The 9,934-nt window shown below is 40.0% G+C and overlaps 1 non-coding gene across 1 annotated transcript; it reads left to right on the top strand.

Annotated features, from left to right (window-relative positions):
* Positions 1 to 1,726: 1,726 nt before the first annotated feature.
* Trnat-ggu (transfer RNA threonine (anticodon GGU)) lies at positions 1,727 to 1,800 on the top strand. Its single transcript has one exon. It is a non-coding gene; the product is annotated as a tRNA-Thr (tRNA).
* The last annotated feature ends 8,134 nt before the right edge of the window (positions 1,801 to 9,934 follow it).

The raw sequence follows: 9,934 nt of genomic DNA, 5'->3' as shown, positions 1-9,934 counted from the left end.
GCACTAGATATCTGACAATAAATGCATTACACAGAACACTTGCATGTGTTCCCTGTTCATTGATTTTTGCGTTTAAGACTAGCAGAAGAAAGGAAAGATGTATCATATCCGTCTTCAATTCAATACAAAAAATTATATACAGTAGTTTCTGAGTGTTTAACCGAGTATGCATTTTGATGCAACTGGTAGACTTGACAAAGCGAACAATAAGTTAACATTTTCTGAGAGAACAAAAAAAAAAAACCATGTTGAACAGACCCCTCACTGTTCTTTTTAAAGCTTAATACGGAAGAAAATCTTATGTTTGGCATATTTACACCTCATTCGAAAGATAATTCCGTTGTGAACACGATCGTGATACTGTCTTTTTCTCACCAAATTTCGGTTAAATTTCATTCTTATTTCGGAGGGAAAGTGTCAATTTTCCCGGTAGATATTGTGTGCATTATTATCTTCATCAATCTGAACTACAGTTTCTTCCGTATTATGATGCAGTTTTCTTTGAGAATCGCATTTTTAAAACGCCATTCGAGTCTTGGCAATCAGGATTCGTCGGAATACATTTTGTGTTGTAGTCTACCATTGACCATTGAATTGAGCGAACTTCACATCTGGTCTAGATTACTAGAGTGCACTGTATTGAAGTCTTATTCGGCGCAAGTTACGAGGTAAATAAATCATGTTTTTACTGAGAATTTTTGTTATTAAATTAGGTATAATTGTTAAATAATAATGATGAGGAGGAGGAAGTACAGGGCGCTCATGAATACTAGTCCGTGTACACCCTGGCAGAAAGAAAAAACTAGGCCTAAATATATATAAATTTTTAGCAGAGTCAGGAATAACCGAACAAACCGAGCACGTCTCAAAATTTCTTTCTGATAGCATTTCAATCCTTACATTCTCCAATCAAATTCCAATTGTGACGAGATAAATTACATCAAAGAAAAATTGCAACAATCTTGCTCACAGCTGCGAAAAGTATAGAAAGATCAGCAAATTGGGGTGAAATCCACTATCAAAAACTAAATGGATTGTAGATCTAGCACTACGGCTTCAAAACGTCTGATTGTTTGTATGTAACTGAAATTCAGACTCTGCTTGATATGATCAATTTGGTACGGTGAATTTTGAGATAGATGTCTACATGGATACGGAAGTACGCCAGCACCACCGTTACCATACTGTAACAGCGCCAGCGATGGGATCGAAGAAATAAAGAAACAAACTGGTAATGCATTTTTGGCCGATAAAGTATGACTTTTTTCCATAAAGACTGGTGAAGAAGGCGTAGGACGCCGAAAATGTGAGTCAATGGATCACCGAAGCGATGCAGCTTTTTATTTTTTGTAATATATATTCAATTCAATTCAATTCAATTTAATTCAACTTTATTTTTACTTCCATCAAATAAACAAAGAAATATTTGTAATACTTGCAGAACATAATTTGACAAGGTACATAAATATGAAAATGAGAAGTAGATGCGATTACATCTTTGTTGATAATAACATATTAAAGCGTATAATACAAGTCAACCAAGGATGAGGATGGAAGTGGAGGGTCCCACTATTGAAACAAAGAAAGGGAAAACTGACCAGAAACAAATTTATTCCAAAGTTTATTTACATCCTTTGGGTTTATGTCAGGTTAATGTGTGCGTGTGTGTGTGTGTGTGTGTGTGTGTGTGTGGGCACACATACACACACTATAACTTCTGACCAGGGCTTTCAATAGCTCAGTCGGTAGAGCACCGGTCTGGTAATCCGGAGGTATCGGGTTCGAATCCCGATGAAAACCCATTTTTTTTTGCTCAAATTTTTCACTATTTATCATTTGTTTCTGGTCAGTTTTCCCATTTTTTGTTTCAATATATATATATATATATATACATATATATATATATATATATATATATACACTGTATACATATGTATATATACACAAAAAAAACTGGTAATGCATTTTTAACAATAAAGAATAAGTTTATTCGACTCAAATTTTCAGCGGCCTCAGCCTTCTTCATGAGTCTTAAAGAAGGCAGAGCCGCTGAAAATTTGAGTCGAATAAACTCATTCTTTATTGGCAAAAATGCATTACCAGTTTATTTCTTCATTTCTCTGTGTATGTGTGTGTGTGTGTGTGTGTGTGTGTGTTTGTGTGAGGGTGTGTCTGTGTGTGTCTGTGTCTGTGTACATACATTGAGAGTTTGGTCACATTTGTATTAACACAGATTGAAGTCACCATCAAAGTAGAGTAAGATAAAAGCTTTCTCGTGATACAACCATTATTTTGTAACATAATGAGGAATGTGCTTCAAGTTTGGATTAAATATATCAGTTTCTTACTATTTTCTTTATCTTTCGGGAGCTTTCATGGAAAATATTTCAACTTGAAGAAAATGGAGTTAACTCGTTTTGGGACCGAACCCTACATACTGTTTACCGGCATGATATGAATATATTTGTGTCTGTTTGTCTGTGTGTCTGTTTATGTATTCAACTATAAATACCACCCACCCTCCCATCCCCATGCCCTCACACACACACACACACACACACACACACACACACACACACACATACACACACACACGCACATACGATGAATGCGCATCGCCATGACACTGAACTGGGAGACACAATGCCAGTCGGACTGCATCTAGAAGTGCGACGAATACTACCCTAACATCGTCCTTGCTGTGTCGCAGTTGTAGTTGGGTGTTCACACATGTCTTCGTGAAAGTAGAAACGACGCTCTCGACTGGAAGACGAAATACCGACTGATGGCAGTACAGAGCAATGTCGGTAATGTTCTTACTTAAACCCAGCCATCTGTGAAGCTGTTTCGTCACCCTGACTCTCATTATTTCCACGGATGAGATGGGAAAGTAGTAAATCTTAAGTTTTCATTGTAAACGGGGTAGAATGATGAAATTGAAGATCCAGTACTTCATCACTCCTGTCACAGCGGACTCATCTACTTTCTCTAACCACTTAAACAAAATCTGTGAGGCGTCCAGACATGCCGCATTGTCGCCGAGTGAATTATCAATCATCCTCCCAAGAAATTTCACAGGCTTGTTTTGTACGGGATAGATTGACCATCCATATTTCTCCTCTCCAGGACCAGTGATCTCAACTTGGCAGGTTTTATCCTCATCCTACTCCACTGTTTGAAGTCACTTACCTTGATCAACACTCCCTCTGCGCTTCGTACTGAAGTGTTGACTATCGTGACGTCGTCCATTTACTCCTTTAGGAGTTGAGTAAGTTGATGGTGACGAAGATAATTGGTGACAAGGTACAACCCATGAAAATTCCTACGGAGAATTTCTGCCAGTCTGAATTCCAACCTACAACACTAAAGGGCTTTTTACACTTGTGTTTCTTAACCCCGGACTTTCTCTGACCCAGGACTATCGTTAGTCCCGTACCAATTTTTTCAGCTTTTTACACTCGCCAATTAGTCCCGTACTATCTCTTGTCCGGGGCTAAGGAGAAAACTGACCTTTTTACACTCGTATTTCTTAGCCCCGGACTTTCCAAACCACATGAATATTCATAATTACGCTGTGTACTGTACACGTACACGCACGCACCGGCAGCACTTGATTTCCTCGTTTCTGATTGGTCAGTGAGGGTCGGACTTCGTCTCCGTCGCTTAGCCCAGGATTATTTTTTCGTTCTGCTTACACTCGCTTCCTTGGCACCGCAATTGCGGTTCTGACCCCTGCTATTTTGCAGGGCCAGATAGTACCGTACTATCGGTGGGGCTAGCCCACTTTGGCAAAAACGAGTGTAAACAGAAAGTGGGCTAAGGATAGTCCCGTACCAACGGTGTGGCTAAGCCCCCCCCCCCCCCCTTAGCCCCACCGTTGGTCCGGGGCTAAGCAAAAAAATTTACAAGTGTAAAAAGCCCTTTGATAGAGGCCCTGGTTGTAGTTATCAATCAGAGTCACTATCTCATCGGGTTGGTGATACCACTTCAAGGCGAAAACAATCGCTCCGTGGGGCACTGAACCATATGCGTTGGCGAGGTCCAACCAGATATTTACATGGCTTTTCTGGTTCCTCTTAGCGTCCTTTATCACTTCCCATAAAGTAGAGATGATATGCTTCCAAACCCCTGAATGTGTCCAAATTGTCATTCGCTCACATGTACCTTCTCCAAGCGTTTTGCATAGACAGCGAAAAACATCTTGGCTTCAATGTTTAGTAGAGAGATTGCACGAAACCTGTGATCACTTTCTCTTTCGCAGATAAAGACGTGGGAATTAGACGCCCCCTGCCACTCTCCATAGTATTGGAATCCGTTTTGTCCTCCACATACCCTGTATCCAACTCCAAATTAGACGAAGCAGTCGAGGGAATTGTTTGTACATCTTGTACGGCAGTCCATTCTGACCAGGGGACGAGGCGTTCGTCGCAATCCGTACAATGTCTCTTACTGACTTCCTCAAATGAAGGTGGTGTCTCGCTGAACCGGTCATCAGGGAAGTCGGGGGAGGGGGGGCGTACTCCATGGCTACGCCTCGAACCCCTCGCTCAAAGATGATTGTCAAGATCATCCTGAGAACATTTCAGTTGAGATTTACTTCAGAGCATCAGCAGCATCATTGTCAAAATAAGTCCATTCACGCACATCAGACATTCATTGGCCATCTAACACGAGAGCGGCGCTCTACCTTCTCCAAAACTTCCTTGTCATGAATCTCTGGCAGCTTCTGATTAGTTGTGTGGTATTTATCCAAACTATCATCATGCCCCGATTTACTATTGGTTATCAATAAACGGTTCAAGGACTCACCATAATGGGTCTTTACTTTGGTGTATACGCCGCCCTCGCGTTCCCTTGAAATGACCCCTTTAATTGCGTTCTTTAACCATTTTCGTTGCTCCCTGCACATCTGTTGCCATAGAAGGTATAACTCCAAGGGTCTATTTTCTTACTTTATTTTATAGGCTTGCCTAAAAAGCTATATCGTTACACCGACTGATAAACTCTATTTATTATTTATCTTTTATCCAGGGATAGATCGTACAACCTGCTACTAATCGGTGCAGATTTTGCATTCAGTAATGAGTTTTGTGTCGCACTGGCTACCAGAGCAGTACGTGACATTTGTTGGCAATTAATTATTGTTTTTGTTATTATTTCTTATTTTTATGCGTGTGTGCGTGTGTGTTTCAACGGTAGCTATGATAATCTAGGCAGGTTTTGTTGAGCGCTGGGTGATTGTATTTTGATAGAGACTCCTGTTGACTTAGAGGAAGAGACATGCTAGGAAATTTGAGGAAGGGCTGAAGATTGCTAGAGATTGCTTGGGAAGAGATTATTATTTTGTTTTTATTTCTGATTTTTATACGTGCGTGCGTGTGTTACCCTGCTTCAACGGCAGCTATGATAGTCTAGACAGGTTTCGTTAAGTGATTTCATAATTTGCCAGACTGTTGTGACTGAGACACGGGCTGTAAAGCCATTTCTGTGACGATAGTAAAGAGATTCGAACACTGCAGGGGAACAATTGCAGACTGAACACGCAGCTGTTGTTGACCCAGCGGAAGAGACATGCTTGGAAATTCGAGGAAGGGCTGAAGATTGCTTTAGATAACTTTAACATGAAGACCATCTCCGGGTAAGCACAAAGACGTTACCATCATTACATTCAAGTTATTTTGATACTGCCATGGTTAATTTGCAAGATTTTACGGAGCTAGAGTCCTAAAGCGTTTCAAGCCTCACGCCGTAAAGAGATTTAGGACCTATAGGTAGGTCTATACTGTTGCAGCAACCCCATTCGCAGATCTTTGGAAAGTATACCGGGATGCCGATCATGCCATGTGCCAATGGAGGTGCCGAAGTGACAGGATTGTGTAGTCTCTCTTATGTACAATAAAAGTGACAGTGTGTGTATGAATTATTTATTGATCGAAACAATCCTCCCCCCCCCCCCAAAAAAAAAATGCACCGATAGATTAGAGAATAATGATATGAAGACATTACACAGCTAATTACCTTTGTCACGCAGATTGACATTAAAAAGTGGTTATAGATCGATTCGTCAAAAACATAGCATGATTTTCTTTTTGACAATTACAAGACTTACAAATTTTGCTGATCCTCTTGGGTTTCAGCTCTGATGAAGTTTGCAAATCGTCACCATGGTTACCCAATACGTTCTTCGATAATATGAAAGTGAAATCTCTGGGATATAATCGCCTTATGGAGGGATGTGTACGTTTTTGTGTGATTAGACCTAAATTTCTGGGAGATGTACAGTGCAACCATTTTTCCGCCAGCACAGCCATTGGCCGTAGACTGCAGTTGTTATGAGTGTATAAAAAGGAGGAAAGGGAGAGAGAGAAAAAAAACAACAACTTCCCATTCCAGTATTTCTCTCATCTCCTTTGCCTTAAGAGTCTCTGACCAAGATCTATTATGAAAAGAAATTTCCTCCTTAGTGACGCGTTCTGAGAATCTGCGTGTAGCTCCCTTCTAGTCATTAGCAAAGTGAAGAAAGCGATATAAAAAAAAAGAAAACTTGATGTTAGATGAAAAACAAATAAAATACTAATCACTTTTTTACCCTTTCATCAGGATAACTTTGGTTCATTGGTTCGCATTGCTGACATTGTTAGGTGAGTATGATTCGATGAATACTCGATGGCACTTTAAGTTTTGAAACTGCATCCGTAAAGCCATTATACAGGGTATTCCTAAAAAAGAAAAGGTAACCGAAGTTTAAAGGTCAGCTATGTCAAGAATACATGGTTTATTTTTCTGAAAAGTTTACCAAAATTCAAAGGGGCCCATCAGCTTTAATTTGACACCTTGCCTGCGCCACCATTGTCACGGATCACAGAGTTAGGATCCTTCGGAGGTGAAGAGTACAAAACCTACTTTTTCCAAGTTTTTTGGTGTGTACGAATCGAAACCAACTTTTCTGTAAGTTTTTGGTTTCATCGTTTGTTTGTTTCTCACACCAATTTTTAATGAAATGCTATCCTCTCTGTTAACATTTTGCAAGTGACTGTAATTCAGAATCTCTGGTAAGCACATTTGATTTTATTTATTTATTCATTTTACATCATTCAGCCCTTACCTTTTATGCATCAATAACACCTTCGACGTGTCCACCTCCCCTGTCGACAAAAAGCTATGAACGACGCTGCATGTCTCGCACTGCTCTTCTAACCATATGTTTTGGATCATGACGAAGAACATCGATCTCATGCCAAATACGTACAATAATATGTGTGTCATCCAGATCACGTGGTGGGGATGTGTATACCCTGCATTTTAGGTATCCCCAGAAGAAAAAGTCACAGGGTGTGAAGTCAGGAGATCGTGGAGGCCATTTCACCTCATGATTGAGGGCTATTATGCGTTGGACAAATACCTCTATCAGCCTCTCACGGACAACTCGAAGATGGTGAGCTGGAGCACCATCCTGTAACCACCAAAGGTGTCGGAACACTCCTCGATCCTGTCTATCAAAGTTTTCTTACAGCTAGGGCAGAATGTCCTCATTGATCAAGTCTTAGTACAATCCACCATTCATTTTTTTCTGTTGAAACTTCGCAACTACCACACAGGCCAGCCCACACACTCCATTTTGTCTGCTCGTGTTTTACATTGCAATTGAACACTGGCTGATTGCCTGCAGCCGCGTACTTCACGACATAGTGGGTGTTCACTTTCCCGTCTACAAAGTCTATGAAAATGCGGCTTCGTCACCAGTAACATGGTTTCTCAGGAAATTTGCATCGCCGTCAATCCTGCCCAGGACTCCTTGTAGAAATCACTCTCAAGCAGTTGATGACTCTCATGCAATTTGTAAGGATACATGTACAAACCAAAATTTGGAAAAGGTAGGTTTTGTACCCTTCACCTTCGAAAAAGGCCAGTTGCCCGCGCCAGGAGTGGGCTATTTTGGCGCTGCTGAAGCAGGTGCCGATCGAAGAGTTTAAGAACGACAGCAGCGCCAGGCTTCGGCCAAAATTTATTGCACGGTCAAAGGTCACAATTACCTAGCCGTGCCCTCCGCCGGAGCGCACGTTCAGTTACCATGGTAGTTATCCCTTACATGGCCGAGTTCGTGAATGGGCCATCGTAAAAGTAGCGCGGCCCTGCTCCATGTTACTGAACGCAATTTTTACTGCTTGGCGCGGGCCAAATTAGCTCGGGCCAGGGGCTGGCTAAAAAATTGTGAGTTACTGAAAGGGGTATAAGATTCTGTGATCCGTAACATTGATGACTCAAGCAAGGTGTCTAATTAAAGCTGATGAGTTAGTTCGGATTAATTATTGTAAGCATTTCACAAGAATAAACCATATGAATTTGACATAGCTGACTTTTGAACTTTGGTCACCTTTTTACGAAACTGCTGTATAAATGTGGATTGAATGATACCAGAAATACTACTGGAACATAATTATCTGTGAAAATATTGGGATAATCCGGGAAGCGATTAAAGAGTTATGAATCTGTAAAGTTTTGGTGCCGTTATCAGTGGATATGTAAACCTATTAACTTCATGACGTCATTATGGACAATATAAAGAAACTTTAAAGAAAAAATAATATTTTCACTTTGAACAATAATGACAAACAACTTGACTCTTTCAGAAAGCAACATATTACTAGTACCATCTCTAATTATGTCGATAATAAGTAGATGGAATGTAAAATTCTCATGAAATATGAAATTTAGCGGAATTCTCCTTAGATTATTTTCTTGATATTGCTGTCAACAAAATGACGCCATAAAATTTAGCAGTCTTCTCAAGCAAGGGCGGCGCCGAAACTGCAAGAATTCGTAACTTTGGATCGATTGTTCGATTTTCCCCAAACATTACTTAATGATTGTGTTCCATTAATATCGCAGCTTACAGTCAATTTTTATTTTCTTGAAACAGAGCTCATGAAGCTTTATTTGATAAGACAGTGAAAAGACGAATAAATCTCATGACTTTTTTTTAACGTTTTGACTGTAAAAGACATACAGATGCTTTTTCCCTTACTATGTAAAAAAAAAAAAAAGACTTCGATACGGATGGTCATTTTTCGATCCATTTCCAACACACTGCCAAGGATGGACGACGACGTTGCAGAAAAATAATGTAGATATCTTTTTTTAAGAGTGAAAAGAGTCTGTTCCATGGGCATAGTCTATTTAGAAATAAAGAGAAAATGAAATCGTCAAGACGGTAACAGTTTCATTCACAATGTGTATGCTGTGAAAAAAAAAACCCACACAAATCTTTCTTTTGACATGAAGGGAAAACGTATGATGATTCTTTCACTGGTTGATTGAAGTCATGATACGGTAAAGTTGCTGTCTTATTTTCATTGTGACCGATGTAAAATTTGACCTGGCACTAGACTGCTAGACGACGAAATTACTAAAATGACCCCTTTTCTCTCTCTCTCTCTCTCTCTCTCTCTCTCTCTTAAAAGTAGAATACACAGAAAGTCTCTTGGCAAATCATAGTTAAGTATCAAATTGCACTTTCAGGAAAAGTACACCCAACTAGATGTATTCTAATGTGACAGCGGAAAATTGTTGTTCTTGTTGTTGTGGTTTTTATCGATCAGATTCTCTTTGTCACAATCTAATGCACACATACACACACACCACAAACCAAGACATACCTTGTAACCACATATTTAGAATGTATATTCAGCAGAAGTGTAGCTTAACATGTGATCAGTGCAGTGAGCGTTCAGGTCATTTTCTTTAAGTGGATGGGTTAATTTTTTCTTATGCACCGTGATAGTTTTGCTTCGCTTATTTTCCATGCTCGTCCTGATTGGATATTCTCGCTTTTGTTACTTTTCGTTATTCCTTTGCTGATAACCTTCTTAACCGTTCTGCCATGTCAAGGGCCGGTGGTAAATGTGGCTCACTCTTCCGCAACTTACCACAATTC

Source organism: Diadema antillarum, unplaced genomic scaffold (assembly GCF_040938485.1).
Source record: "Diadema antillarum isolate AM-2024a unplaced genomic scaffold, OU_Dant_1.0 seq00001196_RagTag, whole genome shotgun sequence".
In the NCBI taxonomy this organism is placed as follows: Eukaryota; Metazoa; Echinodermata; class Echinoidea; order Diadematoida; family Diadematidae; genus Diadema; species Diadema antillarum.
Note: the sequence above shows the minus strand (reverse complement) of the source record. Positions and strands in the feature narration are given on the sequence as shown.